Source organism: Marmota marmota, unplaced genomic scaffold, assembly GCF_001458135.2.
Source record: "Marmota marmota marmota unplaced genomic scaffold, marMar, whole genome shotgun sequence".
Taxonomy (NCBI): Eukaryota; Metazoa; Chordata; class Mammalia; order Rodentia; family Sciuridae; genus Marmota; species Marmota marmota.
This window is the reverse complement of record NW_026000037.1, coordinates 36,549,172-36,572,960: the sequence shown is the minus strand read 5'-3', so window position 1 is coordinate 36,572,960 and position 23,789 is coordinate 36,549,172. Positions and strand designations below refer to the sequence as shown.

Below are 23,789 nucleotides of genomic sequence, written 5' to 3'. Positions count from 1 at the left end.
GAGAAGTGGTCTCTTAAAAACAAAACAAAACAAACAACAAAAAACCATACATTCTTAAGGAATATGGGTTCCTCTACTCCTTTCCTTGGAACATGACCACTTTCCCCTGAAGCCATCTGCATTTCACATTGCTGATGCTTTCTCCCTGATTGTAGAAGATAAGCCTGCTGCTGCATGAGCTCATGGTACCAGGATTTGGAATCTACTTCTGTTCACCATCATGAGGTTGATTATGGGTCTAGGTCATGCTGGAAGGGGGTTCCCTAGACAGCTGCTGTGATGTATTTGTTTTTTTTTTGGGGGGGGGGGATGTAAAAGTGACCTGGAGCTGTAAGTTCTTGCTGGATCAAGCTGCCTTCTTGCAGTTGTTTGCTCTCTCCACAGGACAATTCTTCCTTATGTTATATCTCCTCCCTATGATTGCTCAGTCCTCACCCTCAAATTGAAATCTTTCTCAAGAAAGGCAGCTCTGCAGAACTTGTGCTAAATCAAGTTAGTGTTACTACTTTTCCCAGGTGTGTTTGCAGTTTGAGGTTCTTATTGCCAGTTGGGGAACCTGCCCCTGTTAAAGGTATTTCAGAAAACTGTAGAATAAGTGAGCTCTATGCTTAGGCCCCACAGGATCTCTCTGCCTGTCTTCAGATCTCAAGTCTGATACTTCCTGGGCAGCAGTTCTCATTTCCAATGTTCTGTTCTGTGTATCACATTTTTTTTTTCTTCCTGTATTTGGTTTGAGAAGCACAATTATGTCTGGTGAGCATTGGGCACTTCATTCTTATCTTAATGGATCTGATAGATGGAAGTACACACAAATGGCTCTACCTGTTGGTGCTAAGCTGACCCTCTATCCTTCCTGGGGATAGCATTAGCTCCCCATCCTCTCCAGGCTCCATGGCAGGGTGTGCTAGTTTGCAAAACACACTCACAGCAGGCTCAGCTCCATATGGTAATTCATTCTATCTATCATCTATCTATTGTCTATCCAGCTCTACATTATGAAAGGACTAGAGGGTAAGGATTGGAAGGCTTTCATACATTTCTTTGGACAATTCAAGATTTTGGCTAGCTCTGCTTTTTTGGACAAAGTGTGAAATGCTGCCTCTTTGAAGAGGGCTGCATGGTGGAAGGGCCACTTGAGATTTGCTGCTGCAGGCTGCTAGCATTTAGTTTTGATGTTATTACTGCCGTTCTGGGTTTTAAATATTTTAATGAAAAATTTTATTGTGTTTGTGGACTGGCTTTTAGCAAAGGCTGCAGTTTTAAACATTCTAATAAATGAATGGGAGATGTGTATAAAGAGAATTAAAAATGGAACTTAGCTAGCTCACACTTACAGATGATTTTACAGAGCACAATAGAGTCTGATGTTGTTTTTGAAGGTGAAGGGGTAATGGTTCTTTTTCAGAACTGCCACAACTCCAAAAGCTCTGCAAATTCATAGTTGGTTTGGTGAGTGTTTGATTGTCTCCTTCTTTCAAGTGGATTATTGTTGTTGTTGTAGTGGAATCGCCATGTTTCTGAGCTCTGCCTGATTACACAAAGAGCAAAGGGAATGGAGAAAATAGTAACTAACCTGGAAAACCTAACCTCATGAATTGCTTTCTGCTTCTTGCAAATGAGTGATAAAACCTTATTCATTAAGATCTATCAGTTTATAGATTTTATGAATTGGCAAAAATTGAACCTGTGTGTGAAACTTTCCCAATGATCAATGTTGTTCATTTGGTGAATTATACTCCTTCCTCCCACTTCTGGGTTTGAATCCTTAAGTTTTTTTCCATAAAGAAATGAACTTAGGCAATCTAGCTAGGTTGTTTGCACACTGCTTTGGAAATGTAATTTCTTTTTGGTGTGGTGGTACCAGGAGCTCTATTGGAGAGTGTGGGCTCCTCTCTTTCCCGGTGTCCCCAAATATCAAAAGATAAAATGGAAAACAATTCTGAAATGTGCAGATGATTGTCAATTCCCTGTTTGCTCTTAGACTGATTTCTTGCCTTTCTTGGGGTCTGCCCTGCATAGTCAGCGTCAGTCAAAGAGATGCATGGGCAGGAAATTGGGGTCAGGAAAGAAGAGAGAGACCTGGCTAATGCTGTCTCTCTGCTTCAGGTCACATCTCTAGCAGCACCTCTAGCTCCCAAGCATGCCCTGCCACCACTCCCAAAGTCTCCCTCCAGTTTGTCATAAAAAAGAAAAAACTCTAACACATTATTTTCTGATTATGCATATTACAAGACCATTGTAAAAAACACTGCAAAAAGGAAAGTGGTGAAATTCTACTATACAGCAATGACCATAATCAATGTATTAGTATATTTCCTTTTTTGTGTTTCTGCTCTGAATAATTATAAACTGGGAATGCTTTGGGGGAACTTCTACTAGTTGCCGTTAGTGGCTTCTCAGAGCTATAATTTGTGCATGAGCTTCTGTAATAAGAGAACATCTACTACAATATCATCCAGTTTCTACAAAGAGCACAAATCCAAGATACAGCAAACCATGGGTATAAGCCTTTCACCTTCTACCAAACATGCTCAGCCCTTAACACATGAAGGTCACCTCCAGAGCACATGTATTTGGAAGAAGCCTCTTTTTGCATATTGTCTGCTACAGGCAAACAATGACTAGCTTCAAAGGGTTTTCTCTTCAAAAGGGAAATAATCTTCTGGAGCAACTCAAGGAGGCCTTCAAATACATTCCTCAAGCAAAATAACAGTAATAGCAAACCCTGTGTTTATGTGACACTTTCTTTTGATAAGATCTATGTATTCTGGCACTAACTAATTTTTTCTTCATCCTTGTAAGGATTTGGGGAATTATTTTCATTTCCATCTTTATAGATGGGGCCAGCAAGGTAACCATGTGATCAAAGCCAGTGATCCAATACCTTCTGGAAGTTCAGAGATTCTCATTCCATAGATTCTGGGATAGGGCCAGTAATTTACATTTTACCAAAGCTCTTCCTGTGTAGGTGTATAGCCAGGTTTATTGAAAGGCTATTGTAGGAGCCGAATTATAGTCACACTGAGGAATCATATTGTGTGAACACTGTGTACACAATATGCTGATCTTCATGACATTTTGGGATTCTTTGAAGTATTAGTTCTTCAATCTCCGAGTACCCAAAATTGGGGATATTTAGACTTTTCTTGACCATGATTGGTTTTCTTCCTGATTTAGATAGTCTGTATACATGGTTTTCTGTGCGTGTTGCCTGCCCCACTGGGTGCAGGCTAGTCTCATGTTTTGAAAGTGGAAGGTGGCCCAGACCTGTGATGACCAAGAAACAAGTAGCAGATGACAGTGGAAAATGATGGAAGTTCCTGGGTCCCTCCTATCCCTGTTGGGCACCACTGGCTCTAATGTTTTAAGAATCATTGGGGCTGGGGTTGTAGCTCAATGGTAGATCCCTTCTCTAGCATGTGTGAGGCACTGGTTTGATACCCAGCACCTCAGCAAAAGTGAGGTGCTAAGCTACTCAGTGAGACCCTGTCTCTAAATAAAATACAAAAATTGGGCTGGGGTTATGGCTCAGAGGTCGAGTGCCCCTAAGTTTAATCCCCAGTACCAGTGAATAAATAAATAAATATATTAAAGGTATTGTGTCCATCTATGACATATATATATATACACACATATGTGTGTATATATATATATGTATATACAACTATATATATTATATGTATATATATACATGAATATATACATATATACACGTGTGTGTATATATGTGTATATATATATATATATATATATATATATATATATACACACATATATACACACACACACACACATACATACATGCTGGGTTTTCTGTTTTCTGTCAATGTGAATTAGCGATGAAACAACAATGATATCCGACTCCTCCCCTCTCTAAAATGCTTTAGTCCTATGTCTAATTTTTTTGGTAGCTAATTGAACTAATATGTTCCTAGAGGAAAGTTCATATATTAGATATCTTTTACTGCGAAATAAATAAAACCTAATACTTACTGGTTTAAAACAAGAAACATTTATTACCCTATAGTTTAATTCGGTCAGGAGTTTGGGAGGAGGGTAGCCAGATGGTTGTGCTGCGGTCTTTCATGAGATTGCAGTCATGATATCAGCCTGAGCTTTGATTATTCTACAGGCTCCACTGCAGCTGTAAAGTCAGGTTATAAAGTGGCTCGTTCACATGGCTGTTGGCTGGAGGCTCAGACTCCCTGTGCTGTTGTTCTCAGGGTCCCTCAGTTTCTTTCCTTGTAAGATTCCCCACAGGACTGCTTGTCCTCAGGGCATGGCTTTCCCCAGAATGGGTGATATTATAGAAAATGTAGAAGAGGGCCACCCAGGAGAGTGTGTCCCACTCTCATGACATTTTTGCAATCACTCTCATATTTTTTTAGTCATAAATGAATCACTAGATACACTCCACCCTTAAGGGAAGTCCAGGAATTGGGCTTCACCTTTGAAGGGAGGAGCATCAAGGACTATGGATAATCCTTTACCATCCTAACTTTTCCAGTACTACATTTATATAATAATAGATCCTCAATGTTTAATGTTCAATGCTTAATGTTCAATGCTTAATAGATTCTAGAGCTCTCTTTTCTGACTTACTGACTTTAGACAGAGAAGAATAGAGATACTTCAGTATCTGGTTGATTTTGAATACCCTCTTCTGTCTGAGATGCACATGCCTGTGTGTGCATAAACACACACACATGTGCAATCTCCTGGTTCTAGATCTGATCCATAAAGCAGTCACCTAACCACTGTCACAAACAAAGCTTGCCACAGAGCCTTCCCCACCTCCATTCCCAGTCAGGCACTGGTCCCTCTGGTTTCTGACTTTTATTTTGATTATCCCATTCTTTGTCCTCAGGTTTGCCCTGAAGAAAAGCAGAGCAAGAATTGCAGTGACATTTGCAAGGAAGAGGAAAATCTTTTCCTTCCGCCTATGTATTCAGGAGTTGTGATATCCCTCATATCCTAGCAACAGTCTTGGAGGTGAGGCAACGCTTTGGGAGAATCAAAGCAAGTCTGACAGCAGCATCATGACTATTGAAAAGGCCTTTGAAAGATGAAAAAACTGCCAATTATATGTCTTTGAATTGGATTCCATGCAAACTCTCCCTGAAGGAATCCCATTTGCTTAGTGTCTGGGCAGGGGACAGTAAGGGAGAAAGGAAGCCGGGGACATGTACTGCCCAAGTTGCACAAAGCAGCTCCTTTGGCAGAGAATGATGTCTGTTTCCCAGGCTGGGAGGTTACTGAAATGGGACAATGAATAAACCAAGGATCATGGTTCTGTCAGGCTTCTCAGGACATTATGCATTAAAGGCTTGTAAAGCACCTGTGAAAAATGCAGTTAATGAATGGTAAAGAGGAAGAAGAGAGCTGCTATGTGTAGGTCAAAGATGGTAGAGGACATTGCCACAGGAAGAGGGTCATTTTCTAAACTCTGTTTCTTGTCCAAGGAATATTTACTTCTGTAACCCCTTGAAATAAAGCTCAAATTATTATAAGACATATAGGAAGAGTGTCACTAATGATAAAGTGACATGTTTTTACATCTTCTGAGGGACATGGGCAGAATTTTCTTGTTTTTTTATTTTATTGGGGTGTGTTTATGAGGGACAATAATTAGGAAACGCAGGTGGCACTGTGCATTTGTGCTACAAAGCATTCTCTTCTGAGTGGTTTTGAATGACAAACATCAAAGCCTGTTGTTCGCATTCTTTCATTAAACCATCATAGTGATCTGGAGACGTAGCTCTGTCTTTACAGGTGAAAATTTTGAGTTTTGGGGCTTAGGTACATTTCCCAAGGTCACATAGCTAATAATTGGCAGAACCAGAGTGGGGACTTGGGTCATCCAGCTTTCAGTGCTCTGTCTAATCTACTCTGGAACTGTTGCTTGCAGCAGGATTGCTATAGAAGTTTCCCAATTCTCATTTGGAATGGTTTTGTACTTTTTTGAAAAGCAGTAAAATGACCTCTTGCCTTTGCTCAGCATCTTAATCTATAAAATGATTTGATGGCTGGATTAATGTGGGGATCAAATGAGAAATGTTAAAGCATTTTTTAACCTGAATGTGCAGTTTAAATACAAGGCATTATGCTCTTGCCTCAGCTAGAACTTGCTTCTAGGGGATTTTATGATCTGAATGTTTGCTATGGCCCTGTCTTTATGATGAGATTGGTGTCCTTATAAAGAAGGCGGAGGGAGCTTCTTTACTAGTTCTACCACGCGAGGGTGAAGCAAATAGGCACCATGTATGAGACAGAGAACGAGTCCTCACCAGACCCTGTATGTGCTGGCACCTCAATCTTGGACTACCCAGCCACCAGAACTGTGAGCGACAAATTTCTATTGTTTTTAAGTCAACAGTCTAAGGTATTTTGTTATAGCATCCTAAATAGACTAAGACAAATGTTTATATTAGCCAATGCACATGTGGTGAGTGCTGGTTGTGTTCAGTTCATTCCACTAAGACTGAATGTTTGCCGAATTGAGATGATGATGGGATTTCTACCTAGTGCCCTTGTGTTATTTCTTGGGAATTGGAGCATAATGAGTGTAAGAGCTGCTGAAATTGGCAAGCAAAAAAGGTATCATTATCTGTGTGAGTTCTGTGCTCTATGCACTTTTGGAGTTGAGCTGTATGAGTAGTAAATCATCACCTTTCTAGAAGATAAGCAGTTGCCCATTTTCAAATATTAAAATCCAAGAGAGACAAAGAAAAATGTGTTAGGATGATTATTTAGGGAAAAATGCAAAAATGACCCTGAGTTTCAAGTACAAAGGGAAAAAAATTATCTGAGCTCTTCTTCCCATATAAATTCAAGTGGAAAAGAACAGTATACAATGAAGTAATTGAATAAATAGCATGAGATATTTATAAGTTGAAATTTCTCTTCATAGGGAGAAGGTCTTGAATGCAAATGTGAAATATTTATCTTCTCACTGCTCACCATTGTCTACTTTAAATAAGGTTGTCTTGTTCATTAATAATGAAAAAGACAGCAGAACACCATCATTCTTGAGATGATTGTACAATTTATAATAATTTATCACTTCTAGGTGCTTACTCTCATTTATTAGTTTTCTTATGCGTCAATATCTTTAAAATGGAGACTACCAAAATTGTTCTCATTTTATGAATTTGGGAACTCTGCAGTGCACAGAGATGAGTTTTGGGTGAGGTTAAACTTTGAGGATGGAGCGGACCTTTGGTTTATTTCTAGTGTCAAATATACAAAAGCCCCCTTAGTTCATTGTTTCCTACCGCCTCATTTTTTTGATGGAGACAATTGAGTCTAAAAGAACAGTGGTAGGTGAATTAGCAGAGGCTAGGACCTGGCCAGTCTGTTTCTTGAAGCTCAATTTCATTCAACCCCAATGTGCCTCACACTGAGCCACCCCAAGGGCTGCAGTATCTGGGAAGTTGTTCTCCCTGCTCTGCTTTGCCTTCTGGATAGAGGTCAAGTAGGGGTGAGCAGAAGTCAGGACACAATGGGAGTCAGCCTTGTAAAAGATTTCAAAACTCCTTAAGCATCTTTTTCATCCCACAACATTTGCATTGGCTTCACTCCTTGCCTGTGTAATCATCTTATTCCCCATCAGACAACATTACAAATGCGGGCAGCCATAGCCTCAATTTTCCAGAAGCCACCAGTTCCCGTACAGCCAAAGGAAGCAGAAAGGAGGGCCCAGCACAGTTTCTTCTTGGAATCTGACCCAAGCTTCCTCTCTTTCCTCCAGATTGCTTGTAGTCTGCAGTAACCTGAGCTTATTTTTGATGCTGGTAAGGGTGGTGGAACACAGAACCAAGTGCCATGTGGGACTGCAGGGGCCAAGATGGTGACATAAGAGAGCTGGATACTTCTAGAACTACTTGTAAACAAAGTGTGAAGTGAGACTGTAAAAGGATCTGAGCAGGGAAACGAACAGCGCAGACATAGCACAGGACCGGTGGAATCTCCAATCCTGTCTCTAATGCCCCCACTTTAATTTAATTCCATACTGTTTTTTTTTTTTTTTCCTACATAGTACTGGCTGCTTTAGAGTCAGGTCAGCAAACATGTACCAGACATTATGCTTGGTCCTGGAAAAGACAATTAAGGATAAGACCCTTTGTCTTCCAAAGACCCCATCAGCATCATTGGGAGATGTCACACCTGAGCCGTACTTTCAACCTGTTGAGTCAAGGATCTGCTACTGAAGCAAATTTCCTGGATTAATCTCCTTCACTCACTTGAGGGAAGGCAAGTGAGTGAACTTTGGGTGGCCTTGATTGGAAGTCGAGGGACTCTTGTGTGTTCTGGCCTGTGATACCTAGAGGGACAGACTCTGACTTTAGACTGCTGGTGCTTATAAGTGATTGACTAAACTCCTTTAGGTGAAATGAATGAGCACCTCAGGCCACTTAGGGAAATTTTAAAAATTTGAATACCAAAATAAAGTCTAAGTCTGATTAAGAAACATTTATTGAGCATCTAGGATATCCATGGTCATTTGGGGCATGAAGGAGAAGTCTAAAGCCAGTCCTTGCCCTCCATTTAGCAGTGGATGTGAGACTCACTGATGTAACCTACTGAATGAAGGACAGAGCAAGTAAACCTTAGAGAGTGTCTGCCCTTGGGGAAGTGGGAGTGTGGGGAACACCATCTTACATGCAGAGGTGTTAAAATGTGCAACTGAAAATCCTGGGAGAGAGAGGGAAGGTGAGTGGAGGGAGATCCTTACTGATAGGGACATGACTTTTTTTTACTGTCATGAAATGAAATGAGTGGTCCTCTTCATTAGTTAAAAATAATTAATAATTATTGATCATATTCCAGTCTAACATTTTCTGGGTATTATATCCCATCATCCTCACAGCCACCAGATACGTTAATTTTCTCATTTTCCAGACAAGAGAATAAGAAAAAAGAGAAGTTAAGTCAATTACCTAATGTCACGTGGGAAATAAGCAGTAGGCCCGGAATTTGAACCTCTGGGGCTTTTGCTCTGTACAGTTCTGCTGTTTGGCTTAGGGATCCTGTTGGAGGGATCTTTGGAGGAGGGAAAGTGAGAGCCATAACCCTCAGGAAGTACAGCATAGAAAAGCAAGTGAGACAAAGCCTAAAGGAGCTGTGGAACTTCCTGGAAAATGAGGCAGTGGAACAACTTGGGGCATTTTATCTCTGTCTGGGGCAAGAGGCAACCTTTGTTTTCTTGGTGGGACACAGGTGTGCATTTGCATGGGTGCCAGTTAACCCCTCTCCCCCTTAGGTTTGCTCTCTAGTGCCAGCAGTTCAGGGCAGGAGGAGAGAGCAATGGCCCTCTTGACTCAAGATCCAGGGCTGGCAACATGAATTATGTAGGTGGAAAAGGGAAACATTTTGAGAATTCCCAGAGGGCCAGCAAGAATAAAGTTGCAATGCCTGACCTTAAGACTAGATATAAAGAACAATGAAACTAATAGACCAGGGGGCAGGGAAACAGACAGGTTTGGTGTCAAAATGGTGAGTTTGGAATCTGAGTGGTGTTGGCTACAGTGTGAGTGGGGATAACTGAATGTCGCCCAGGAAAATGGGTGGAGTTCATCAGTGAGGAACTGTGAGAAGACAATGTGGAGGTAATGGAGGATGTCATATATGAGCAGCTGGAGAAACCTGGGGTGATGCCTCCCAGGAGTCGCCTTGGTGGCTGGAGGGCAGTGTGCTCTGAGGTGTTCTAAATCCGCCAGACCTCCCATAGAGCAGGCTGTGATCAATGGACAAAAGAGGCCCCCCACTGTTAGGGAAGAATTTATTGGCTTGGTGCTTGATCTGAGCCTGAAAGGAGGAGACATGTTTGATGGCTGGGGCTACAAAGAGGGAAGGAGAAACACAGACAAGCTACAGAGGGTTGCTGGGAACTTCTCTCACCACCTAAGTTCTGCTCTTTGTGATGATCCACTGTGCGAATGTGAATGGTAATTATTAATATCCATGGCATTAGGGGCTTGTTTTGTTGGCATGCAGGCTTTGACCCCAAGAACTCTTGAAGGACAGTGCATTATGTTAGCACACACACTGTACTTATAGGAAGAGACCAATTTTGGGGGGAACCCATCTCTGAATTTCTGAGATAGACAGATGTATGAAAACACAGAAATACATTTATGTGTTCTTGTCTCTCTCTGTATTATATTAAACAAAATATTTATTATTGTTTTCAGAGAGGAGAAAGGAATATGTTTTTTGAAGTTTAGTAACCCAGAGGGTTAGCTTTTCTGTCCTAACCAATAATCTTGGGCAAACACTGCCATCTCAGAACCCCCTTGAAGCCATTGTTGACATGATCTTGGGTTTTTGCATATGAAACAGCATATGGGTTAGGGATGTCTTCCTGGAGTATATCTTGAAATCTTTGTCAGTCTTAAGGCATGTCCTAATGAGTTCTTAGCAGCTACTATTAACTACTGTTTTGGAGATTTGGTGACAACCCTGCTATGTTAAATGAGAAAGAGCCAGCCCCTGAATGCCACACTGCTGCTGCCTGTTTCTAGAGTTGGCCCTGTTCTGCTCAGAAACCGCTTGTCTTAGTCTATCCCAACTTTTACAACAAAATACCATATACTGGGTGGCTTATAAACAATAGAGATTTATTTTATTTATCATACTTTTGGAGGCTGAGAAGTCTAAGATCAAGGTGCCCAACGATTTGGTGTCTGGTGAAGGGCTGCTTTCTTGTTCATAGATGGTTCATAGTGCCATCTCACTGTGTCCTCACAAGGTGGAAGCAACAAGGAGTCTCTCTGGGTCCTCTTCTACAAGGGCACTCATGCTATTCAAGAAGGCTCTAGTTACCACCTAAAAGTACCCCTCCTGATTCATCACCTTGATGTGGGTAGGATTTCCACCTGTGAATTCTGGAGGGACACAAACATTCAGATCCAACCACTACCTCTTCCTGAGATGATGAGGGATAAAATAATTATGCTGGATATGAGGATAATTATTGTATACAATAACTCATCCAATATTCTTCCATGACATGTGCTTCTGAAAGCTGGCTTAGAGAACTTGTTTAAGAGTCTTTTAATACAGAAATAAAAAGACTTTCATGTTTTGGGGGAGAAAAGAAAAGGTGACTTTTGTGTGCTTCTTACTGCATATGTACAGCTTTGAATGGATTTATTATAGAACTCAAGAACAGAAGATTAAGAAATTAAGGATCATGATGCTTAAAATAGATACCACTATTTTTTTTTTCGCTTTAAGCAAAGCAATCTGCCAGGCAGGTGAGATTTCTGAAATGGTGACAATGAAATATCCCAAAGCATGGGATGCTATTCCTCTGCCAGTAAATATTCCAAATGCACTTTTGATGAATATTTTAAATTTTATCCTAGCAACATGTAGATAAGCAGAATGAGAGAAGTGATCTGATGTCCTTTCCTGTTCAGGTGCCCATGTACATGAAGGATAAGGGTCTACTAGGCACTTAACAGCATTCTTAATCTTCAAAATTGAATCAGCACCCAGTTCTATGCTTTTTCTTTCAGGTTGCAGATTTTCTTTTGTTTTTGAAACCAGTGACAGCTAGGAGGGAAAAAAATCATCTTGGATATTTTTATAAGCTGTGTAATAGCTTTTCTTCCCTCATCAGATTAGTTATTTTCCCCTTGCATTTGCTATTAATGCCATTTAAAGAAAGGGGTTAAATCTAGTTGGAGTTTCAGTAAGATTAGTATGCATAGTTGAAAAAAGTATAATCACAACTGCATGTATTTTGTATCAGAAATTGACCTCACATGTATGCAGACACCCTATTTCTTAGAAGGAAATGGTTGGTGTTTGCTTCTTGGAAATCCTGTAATACTTTGTTTACATATTTGCACCTCATGTTGTATTTATTTATGTCTATTTTTTATCAACCGTATTGTAAACTCCTTAAAGGCAATGGCTCTGGCTCTTTGTTTTTTCAACATCTCCAGCTATGCCTTGCTACCAGCAGTGGTTAGGTTTCTTTAATAAATTCAACACATGCAAAGGAATAATTATGTATGTCTGATTTGCTAATGAGCTACCTATGTGGTTTGATTTGAGGGCTACCAAACTCATTGTCCTCAAATATTTTCTGAGTTGAAATTTCTTCATTTCATCTTCATCATTTTAGAGTTTTTTTTTTTTTCCTTTCAGAAAGCATCAAGTTTTACCTGGGAATTGAGCCTGGAGGGCATGGGACACAGACAGATGCATTTTGAATGGGGAAGGCTGGTGGGAAGAGTGTGGAGTTGGGATGCTGCTGGCAGGGACAGTCCTACCCTGAGGGTACCTGGGGGAAGATGCTGCCGAAAGGCAGTAAGATACTATCAAAAGAGGTCTATTTTGCATCTTTCCTAAGGTTCCCAAGATGAGCTATGGAGATTTTAAAAACATCAGGCAACTAAAAAATCTTGCCTGTTCAGTTTTTTCAGTTCAATCTAAGGCAAGAGTTTAGAACTGCCAAAACCTAATTAGACCCCTAAGTGCTCACCTACTTCTGTACACAACCTCAATGGCTGTGCTCAGCAATGCTGTAGACAGCTGTGGTCTTGCCAGGTGAGAGGTAACCTGTGAGGGTATTCATGCTCTTCTATGTCTGCATCAGCTCTTCATTCTGTACATACAAGGAATTTCCAAAAACATTCACTTCCCTTAAAATGCTCTAAAAGACTTCGGCAGGATGTCAACCTGGAGGGTGATCCCAAGGGACCATAACAATCATAGGGCTCTCCAAAGAGGAAGGAAGCTCTGGCAATACACTCAGAGGCAACGTGACACAAGATACTTTCTCACCGTGTCCCCTCACCAACCTCTGCCATTTTTTTCAGAGTCCCTTAGTAAGCTAGCAAGGGGCTCAGATATAAAGAACTCACGTTTATTGCTTCTGTTTTTATCCTTCAAAATATCTAAATTCAAGTGTCCAGAATCATACAAAGTAGGTGTTGTTAGACAACAACATGTTTCAGGACAGATACATCAAGAACAACGTGGCTTTTGGCAAATATATAACAATATTTTATGAACTTTTCTGATATAAGGCAGGATTTTTTTTTGAGTACTGAAATCTAAAGCTGATCAAAAAATAGTTCAGTTTTCTCTTGGTGGTAGACATAGGAGAGGCAATGGGGCAGGTGGGGGCGGGGGGNCACACCACCTGCCAGACACAGTGCTGGCCTCTATGGTCACACACTTGAATGTGATCAGCTCTCTGCCCCAGGGAATTGCTGGAAGAGAGAGAGGGAGACAGAGAGAGAGAGAGAGAGAGAGAGAGGAAGGGTGGGAGTCCCTGGGCATGGCTGCTGTATTTCAGGGTCTGTCAGCATTTCCATTACTGAAACCTCAGGGGGCTGTAATTTAATGTAACTATAAAAATTTACCCTCTGAATTTAAAGTTATCATCTTGTAATTTGCTTTGCTGATGTTTTACATTTTTTGAAGAGAGGAAAGGATGCATTTTCTTCCTGTGTTAAAATTAGAAGACAAACATAGAAAGCCTACTTCACTTGGTTATTTTTGAGAGACCTTTGAAATAAGATAAAATAATATGGGCTTGAAGTTAAACCTTTTTCTGTTTCCATAGTTCTCTTTTATTTTAAAGTATTGTCTTCACCTACATCCTCTTCTTTGCCTTCCAGAATGTGTGTGTGTGTGTGTGTGTGTGTAACAGATTATCTTTTATATCATCTCTCTCTCTCTCTCTCTCTCTCTCTCTCTCTCTCTACCTCTTCTCCACTAAACAAACGTTTGTTCCTATTTGTAAGCACTGTGCTTTGGGCTTAGAAGAACAAAGAATAAAATATTCTCTACTTACTAAATATCCTTTTTTTTCCTTAAATATTTGGTTTGTTTTATTTGTCTATATTAGGTTTAAACATTTTTAAGGGTAAAAACTAGCATTAAATGCATAAATATACTGAAAAGCAAAACATAACACGTGTCATAAAAAAACTTGTTAGTTTTGAAAACTGATGACTTTCTTTGGCATTACTAATTATCTCCCTTTAGCATTTCTTCCTTTATGCCCAACTGAGTGAGATTCACAAAACAACCCATACCAAGATGTGGTAAATAATATAATAATCCCTCAAAGATGTCCACATTGTAATCCTTGGAATCTATAAATGTGTTACCTTATATGGTAAAGGGATATGAAGGCTGCAGATGGAATTTAGGTTGCTGATCGACTGACCTTATAATAGAAGATTATCCTGCTTTGTCTGGATGGGCACAATGTAGTCACAAGCATCTAGTGCAATCACAAAAGCAGAAGAGGGAAGCAGAAGAGGAGACTGGAGGAATGTGACATAAAGATCTAACTCCATTGCTGGCTTTGAATATGGAAGCAGGGACCACAAGTCAAGAAAGTCTTAGCTATCTAGAAGGTAGAAAGGTCAAGGAAATGGATTCTCCCCTACAGCTTCCAACATCTTGATTTAGCCCAGTGAGACTCATCTTGGACTTCTGACTTCCAGAATTTTAAGATCATATTTTTTTTTGTTTTATATCACTGTTTGTGGTAATATGTTATAGTAGTAATAGGAAGCTAATATGCAAATGGAACACAGAACAGATCACCCTAATAGATTACTCAATTAATTCCCTTTCTGGTGGATCAGAGCCCTCAAATAGTCTTTCTGAGTTTACTGAGACTCTGTTCATTCCAAGTCCTCATTTGTATCCCTACCATTTCAAGTCCATACCATGGACTTCTCATTTCTCCTATCTTCTATTTTCCTCTCCAAAACTACCTTGTCTTCTTGTTTAGGGCTTCTTCTTACAGATGGAAAAACCTCTAATAAAAAGTCTTTTTTCAATGAAGAGGATTAACTTTTGTTCTATATGATCTGCATCATTCATGATCCAATCAGGAGACAGAAAACACAAAGTTATTTAAACAAGAAAGTCAAACATACAGAATTATTAACCTTAATCATAACATTCTTTAGTTCCACAGCCCAATAAACAAGCACAAAGAATTTGATGAAGTTGTAGACATTATTAATTTTATAAAATTTCAAGCCTTGAATACATATCTCTTCATTAATCCCTAGGACAAAATGGGAGGAATGCAAAGACTAATTCTGCCACATATCCAAATATGATAGTTCTGAGGAAAAGCAAGTGTGCAGTTGTTTGAATTGCAAGATGATCTAGCTGCTTTTTTTCATAGGATGGCATTTTAAATTGTATGAATGACTGACAGACTATGGTTATGCAGACTTAGGTATTTGGTAGACATTTTCTTAAAAATTAAGAACAAAATGAGCCTGTCACTCTGAGAAAAAAGTGAACATTTGTTACCAGTGATAAAATTCAAGCTTTCAAGAAGAGATTAGAATTTTGGAAAACTTTGAGCTTGACAGCTTCCCAATCCTTAAAGACTTTTCTAATGAAATTGATGGTGGTATTACAAATATGACTTTTTGATATTGTATGAAATGTGTCAGCATTTAGAAGAACTGATAACCCTGTGAATTAATGTTTTCTAAATGACCAATGTAAGCTGTCCCAAATCATTCCCAGGTCAAAGATCTATTTAGACTATGAGATAGACCAATAGATTTTAATGCAATAGAAGACATAATGTTCATTGATATGACTTCTGATTCCATACTGCAGATAACTTTTAAGGCACTACCACTTCTGAAGTTTTGTGTAGTATCAAAGAATTTCTACTCTTATTTGCAAGAGCTATTAATCTCTTTCTTTTTCCAAGGACTTACCTATGTGAGGATGGATTTTATTCATGTACTTCAGCCAACATGTCACAACAGCTTGAGTGCAGAAACAGGTATGGGAATCCAGCTGTCTTCCATGAAGTCAGACATTAAAGCAAATTGCAAAGAGAAAATAATACCAATCTTCTTACTAAATTATTTGTGAAAACATTGTTATTTTGAATAAAAACATTTTATATAGGTTAATATATAATCAATTTTATATTAATAAATATTTAAATGATTATCAATTAAAATTTCAAATATAGAAAATATTAATGGATAAAACTCACATGCATAAAACTCTTTGGGATAGCCAATGATTTTTAAAGATTATAAAGATCTCCTGAGGACAAAAGGTTGAGAACTGTTGACATAGGCAATAAATGGGCAGAAGTTGCAGACCTGGGCTTATGGCAGGAAAGTATTTGAGGATTGCAGCTGTCATGATCTCACTAGTAATTAGAAAAAAATGAATGTTAAAATATCAGATAAAAACAATTTCTTGCCGCTCATATTGGCAAAAATTTTAAAATCTGATAGTTTCAAGAATGATGACAGTAGATAAAATTAAGTACTCTTATTAATCATTAGTAGAAGTTTGAGTGTGATCACTGGTAACAGCCAATTGGCAATCTCTTGTTTAATTGAAAATGTATTCGATAGCCCAGAAAAATCTACTCCTAATACTCTTGAGAATCTGTCACTCATGTGTTCATGGATAAATGGGCAAGGATGTCTATTATTATCTTCTTTGTAATAGGAAAACAAACCAACCAAGCCCTCAGTGATGGCTAAATACAACGTGGCACCTTCATGCACATTGAGACCCTGTATAACTGTTAAAATAAATGCACCAGAGCTCTAAGTGGATATGGACCTTAAAAGAATCATATTGGTGAAAACAGAAAATTACAGAGTTATATGTTTGGCACAATATCATTTACATGAAAAATATGTGTTAGGTTGAACCACACGAAATTGCATTATTTAGGTAAAAAACAGTCAAATATCAGCAAATCCATATTATTCAAACTAAATACAAAGGAGTTTAAGAAATAGCCTTGAAGTGATTGCACTGAATTCCTTTTGGGAAGGAAATGGGCCTAACCGATGAAAGGTTCAACTTCATCTGCAATGATGAATTTTTTTAATAAAAAAGAAAGAACAAGAAAACATATCAAAGTTGTAAGTTGTAAATGGTGAATACTTGATGGTGGGTACTTGGATGTCTATTTTATTATTGTGTACTAAAGACTTTAAAAAAAAGCTTGGAATTGTCCAAAAGAAGATGAAATGACTCAAAGACAGCATGCTTCCCATTACTTCAATGTCCAGGGTGTTGGAGGGGACATTAAAATTTCCCATGGAGGGACTTCCAGGAACCCAGTGACTTTGCCCAAAAGAGTAAATGTGCTTTCAGCAGCTTTAGATCTTGTGGCAACCTGTTGTGGTGGAGAAAAGGCGTGGGGATCATGGATTTTTTTTAGAGCCCTATAAATCTCAGTACAAAATCAGATCCATTATAGACTGACTTCTAGGTACTTGGTAAAGGAAGATTTTTTTTTTTTAAAACAGAATTTTTTGAGCAGAGCTGAAAATACTGACCTCCATCCAGCTACTCTTAATAGAATCCCTTTGGATATTTTTCCCAATCACTGTGAAAGTTAGCAAGGTCAACAAAACATACATAGAATGAACTTCAAATATACCGATTATAGTTAAAAGGTAGCATGTAACCTCATGTATAACAAGTATCGTCTTTAAATTGTATTCATATTTTTGTCTGTTTTAAATTGCTTTCAAAGTAGAATTTTTAGTGGGAACCTCACAAGATAGAAAATGAAGGGTACTATCTGTAAACATTTTAGTCTTGTAAGCAGATATTATTTGCAGAGGTCTGTTGTGTAGGGAAGAAGAGATGATTTGTACATGCTTGAAAAAAATCTCAGTCTATGTGGTTAGAGCTCAAGCACATGAAACTCCCACCAAAAATACCATAGAAGCAACAAACTTGGGCCTTGACAGTGATGACTGGAGAGAGCTCTAAAGTCATCGTGGAGAGATTGTACAAGGCACTTGGCAGGGAAGGGCTTCTCCCGAGAGGCATGTCCCCCAGAGGTCTGAAAAGGGAGATGATCCAATTTACCCATGTGAAGGATGGCTTCCTCTGGGACTTGTGATTTTCTGCTGAGTCTGGAGGTTAATTCTGGAAGAATGGATTGAGCTAGCAACAGAGGGTGATTCATGGCCCTGGCTTGACTCTTGCAAATGAGTCGGGAAATATGAGGAGTGTGAAATATAGCAGGCGGTGGCTAAATAGTTCAGGGATAGTTATTGTTATTAGAATGTGTGAGGCAGTCTTCTTCTATTTATAGCCTGCCGTGCTGAGCCTCTGCTAAACTCCCACCTCCACCAAAAGAACTCAACGTGACATCAGGCTGAAGAGCTGCTTGTCTAGGTGAAATTACTAGGGAATTCCAATGGAATTTCAAATTATTCACATTCAATGACATTTTCTCATGAAAAATGTAGGACTGCTTATAGCCAGCTGTCAGACAGACAGTGACATTAAAATGTGCCCGAGGAGGCCTCGGGTACTTTGGGGTTTTATTTCTCTAGGTCATATCAAAGTAGATTCTTTAGTAGGTCTCTGCCTTTTTCTCACGCTGACCCAGGTCAAACTGGCCTCAATGAACTGGCTTCTGTAAGGCACCCGTCGAATCTTTTCTCATTCTTGATTAATCTCTGTCTTCTTGGCTTGGCATTCACATGGTTTACTTGTTCTCTAATTAGTTCATTCATTCAGTTTCATATGTACTGGGTAGCAGGCGAGGGGTTAAAAATAAAACTTGTCTTCAGAAAACTTTACATCTAGTGAAGGAGAAAACACACACCCTTAAATAGTCTTAACATGGAATGAAATGACACAGGCTATATCAGCCAAGAGCAGAGAGTTGGTTGAAGGGTGATGTTCAGGTAGTAGTATGTGAAAGAGGGAAGAAGCAAGACATGGAAGAGAGATGTATGGAATTTTTGTAGCAGAAGCCATACTCACAGGACAAAGGTATGAACACTCTGACCAGATTTATGGTTTGGTGTTCCTTTAGATTGATGTTTTTAAATATTGCTCAATATTTGTTGGATGGAGAGAATATAACCCCTACATATTCCTCTTTATTGGCCCATGTCATTGGGTTCTGGCCTCAGGTTTATATACCCTATTTAGCAGGTAAAAACTCTGAGTTTACCTGAACCCACTCTCCTTGGAAGGCAGTCTAGCTACCTACCATCTGTGGTTATTCACACTTACCTCTGCCAATCCTCCCCACTCCTAAGTGGCTTTATTAAATTATTCCTCCCTAACACCTACAGTGCGGTTTCTGAATGGAGGCCTAGTAAACACAGTTTGCTCCATTTCATTATATTTTTGAGCCTAGCTAGGGTAGTTGCCATCTGGCCCTCTCCTTAATCTAGCTCTGGGAAATAGCAATATCCTGAGCAAAGGTTTGGAGGCTGGAGAGCTTGAAGATGACATCCCAGAATGTGAAGCACCATCTGCAGCAGAGAAGTGTGAGAAATGGTGCAGAGGAAGAGGCATCCGCTTGGAGAGCCTCTGCAGGCTAATCTAAGAGAACTGGCATCGGTTTAGTGAGTCATAGTAAGGCACTTAGGGATTATGAGCCAGGATTATGATTTATATAATCAGATTTATATTTTTGAAATTCCTTTTTGGTTAATAAAGAGAAATAGTGGATTTAAAAATGTATAAAGGTTAGACACTTTCAGCATAATTTTTCTTTGTACATTTCTACGTTTTTAAAAATTTGTATAATCACTCATAGGTCATTATTATGGTTAGTATTTCGGTCTGTTTCCATGAATTTCTATTTCTTTGTGTGTGTGTGTGTGTGTGTGTGTTTATATGGTAGAAATTACACTGTATATATAATTTGCCAGTTTTTATACTTAATATAACAATATTAATATCTCATATTATTAAAAATCACTTTATAAACATAGTCTCAATTTGTTGTAAAATATTATGGAAATAGTATTATTTCCTGAATCATTTTTCTATTGCTGAACATTCGGGTTATTATCCATTTATCTATTTTTAAGTAGTGTTATAATTATTTTATTAAGATTCATTTGGCAACAATTTGATTTGGAGAAGGAGGTTATGTTGCACAAATAACAAATGGTTGGAAGTGAGAGCCCAAGACAGGAAGAAACTGTACTGATTCAAGGTCTAACTGGACAATGGTGAAGAAAAGGTAAGGAGATCCATTGGGTTATTGTTATGTTCCCAAGGTTTGATTTTCTTAAAGTTACACCAGGTTTTCCTCCTCTTCCTCGCCTATGGAGCCCTCAACTTGTGTTTGTTTAATGAACCAATGAGTAAATGAAGGTGAGGCTTTGCTGCTGTTGTTGTTGCCAAAGACCACCACACCACATCCACGCTAAACATCCTGGCTCATATAATCTCCCCGAAGAATACTGTCCAGTCTCAACGTGCCAATTCCCTCTGATGTGTCTGATGGATTTGTTCATTATCTTCATAAGCAGAACACCCATGAAAACAAAGAGTGGTCAGCAAAGAAGGTAATATATTTAGGACTTAATATATTTAGTTTCATCTTTTAAATAAAGTTTCTTATTTACTTCTGGCCAATGTTGTAGCCATTTGCAAAAAAGTCTTATAATATGCTCAGCTCTGTGCTTGCTGCTGGGGCAACTAAGTTGTAGATTCTGCCTCAGGCAAGTAAATTTTAAACTTTAGTTGAGAAATAAAAAAATGATACCCAATAGTAAAAAGAATACGATAGAGTTATGTTTATTCGAGAATGCATTTACTACCTGCTGAAGCTCAGGGAAAAAGGATAAGAAAATGGGAGAGAAACATTAGTGAACACACTAGAAGGCAAAGCCGATTTTATGAACTAAATTGAATTTCTGACAGTTGTGATTTTGTTTAACTCTGCAAAATGGAGGCAGGCAACAGCTGGTCCCCACTTGCTGTGTAGTGGATCTTTTTTTACTTTCTTATGATAAATGGAGATCCCTAAACTCATTTAACCAGTGCCTCCCCACCATATTCTCAGCTGAGCTCTGACCTGCATAGACAACCTCAGAGACAGGCAGACCTGCTATAATACATGCGAATAATCAATATTTTCTGGTATGATGACCTCACTCTGGGAAATAATGCTTATGAGTTAATAGAGCTAATGAGAATATATTAACTATTGGTTTAGTGAAAGTGATAGCAAAGTAATCTAATTCCTACTGGCTCCTGGATAACCTTCAATTTAAAGGTAATGACATTACGGAATGTTAAACCAAATATACTCAAGTGTACATGGTATGTACTCACTAGTCGGGATAGGCGATTATCATAAAGTCTTAGTTATGATTCTTGAGAGAAGAGCCTTTTCACATGGGTTTCATGATAGAGGTTAGGAATTCTGTGGAGTTGAATTAAAAAGACAGTACACCTTTTTTTTTTTTTTTTAACCAATCTCTAATGAAATTTAGCAGTTTCTCATTATAAATATAGGCCACTAATTATAGTGGAATTTGCAGTATTCTCTTTGGTCAATCATAATAGAAATTACAGATGTTTTTGTGTTTATCAGGCCTACATCTTGTTACTTGATGCAGTAAAAACGAAAAATTATATTACTATGTCTTTAAATTGTTTTAAAATATTTTTGTATTAGCATTTAAATATAATTTGTTCCTTTTGTATATGTTTTAATTTTATACTTTAAAAAATATGACCATGAGAAGGCATCATAGACTTTGCCTGACTGTAAAAGGACCTGCTTATGAAAAGGTTAGGGACCCTTGCTTAGCATAAGGAAGTTGGAGCCTTCCCCACCCCATGGAAATGTTGCTATTTGCAATACAAATTCTTCCTATTTTTTTCTCACACAGGGGATCCCACTAGTCCCTTTCTATGGGGGAGAACTTGGACTGGTTCTGCTGTCAGTTTACACAGTGAGATCTTCACCATATGTAACTCTCGAGGCTGGAGAGATGACACGCCGCCAAAATGGTTGGGAAACATGGAGAAGTGGTGAGCTCTGGCTGGACCACCCTATAAGGAGAGGTGACTTCTGCAAAGTGGTATTCTGCTGCAGGCTGCTGCTCTGCGTCCTTGGCTAGGCTGCCCCTGGACACTTACATAATATTAACAACATTAAAAAAAGTAAATTGACAAAACTCAGAGATGCATGAACCTGCTCTTCTTCCAATTATTTGGCTTGGTGGAGGGATGGTAGCAAAAAAGAAAAGGAAAAAACCATGGTCACTCCTAATGGTCATTTCGCCTCCAAACCTGAGTCCTACTTGATAGTGTGTTCTTGGGTAATACATCCTCTCTTGTCTATGGGTTCCCCAGTTTTCAAATGAGGCCAGTTCTGATCCTGACTATGTCCTGAGGTTAGTAAAGGTGGAGCAGTTCTTCGGGGATCAAGTTTTGTTCTAGTGGCTCTGACAGTCCAGGACTGTGAGAAGAGGAATGAAGAGAATGGGTAGAATATAGCATCTCGGGGGCCTCTCGGAGGCAGACTTGCAGTGTGGCTGTGTCTGCCATAAGGAGAGCAGAGGAGGTTCTCTTGGTTACTGGCTTTCTTGGATCATCAAAAGTGGAAGTTGAACAGTGTCATCAGTGAGGAAGTGCAGATGCTGCTATACAGAGACCTTTGGAAGCCAGCTCTTCATGGTCACATTCTTGGGTAGATACTGTAACTGTCAGAGAGTAGGAGTAGGTTATTTGGGCTCAAGAATGAGTCTGGTTCAAATGGTCATTGTCTTCCATAAAGGCTGACTTCACTTTCTATAGCCCTTATCCTTTTTTATTTACTTTTATCTTTCACATTACTTTTGCTTACTTTAAACATTGCTTGTTCTCATGTGCTGAGCTCTGAGAATGAAAATAAGGCTCATGGATAAGATTTTTGTGGCCTAAGTTGGGAAAGTAGAAAAGGTGCAGAGGAAAAATATGCATTTCAAGTGTAAGTGCCTGGTTTATTGGGGATAATCGTGAAAATGTGTGGCTTCTCAAACTGCTTATCAGTTTCTTCCAAGTTGTCTTATAGTAACCTGCTTCATGGAGACCCCTTGATACAGCATAAATTGTAGTGATTTGAGTGAATGGCTTCAGTACTCTCCAGAATCTGAAGCCCACCCTCTCTCCCACAACTTGGAATTCTTTGGAATTCCAAGAGAGAGAAATGCTTGTGAACTCATGTGCCAATAAAAGTGTAATCAAAATTACTCTATTAAAACTTCCTCGGTTGCATGGGACTCTACCTAAAGTAGTTTGTTCTTACAGTACAAAGGCTTTCATTTAACAGAATGTTTTGTTGGTTGAAAGTGTTGTATAATATGTTTTTAGAAGGAAAAGATAAATGCTAATGAGGTAGCTACTGGAAATTTGTTCAAGAAACAAACTTTCATGAAATGGTTTGAGATTAGTAGAAAATCTGCCTACTCTCCTATACCTGCTATCAGTTTATGACTATGATTAATATCCAGAAATGATCTAAGACATATAAAACCTCAAATCACAAAAGACACAGAAAAATTTGAGAAGAACAAAGTTTGGATCTCATTTTTTTTTTTTTTTTGCTTACCCCTCGTTATCAAATCTCATATTGAACATGTTGAGTAATTGAAGTTTTACTCTCCCTTAGAAAGAGAGCCAAATTTTGCTGAGTTAGCTACTTGAAGGGAATGGCATTGACCTCCTATTTAGCAACTAAGACACTATGTTTAAGCATTATTATATTCTTCAGGTTGTAAAATAAATTTAGATTTATTTACCAGTGTAGCTAAGGAATTGATGGCAACCTTATTCTAAGTGCATTTTATTTTAATACTCTGTAGAAGACAAGAAAATTATACTTAGGTAATATCCAATTGGCAAAAGGAAGAAATTTTATCATAGTTCTTTTTTCTTCAGAATGAAAAAGTTTATGAAGAGGAAACTTGAAAGTGAAGCAAATGTTATATGATTTTAAGGATCTGACCTTTATTGGCAGTGTGTGTGTGGGTGGG

The 23,789-nt window shown here is 38.8% G+C and overlaps 1 long non-coding RNA gene across 2 annotated transcripts; it reads left to right on the top strand.

Moving 5' to 3' along the window:
* Positions 1 to 4,872: 4,872 nt before the first annotated feature.
* LOC125619460 lies at positions 4,873 to 22,287 on the top strand. Of its 2 annotated transcripts, none has more exons than XR_007351021.1 (3): positions 4,873 to 4,992; positions 19,869 to 19,999; positions 21,663 to 22,287. It is a non-coding gene; the product is annotated as an uncharacterized LOC125619460 (long non-coding RNA). The 2 variants fall into 2 exon arrangements; XR_007351022.1 differs by lacking the exon at positions 4,873 to 4,992 and adding an exon at positions 15,720 to 15,796.
* Positions 22,288 to 23,789: the final 1,502 nt, after the last annotated feature.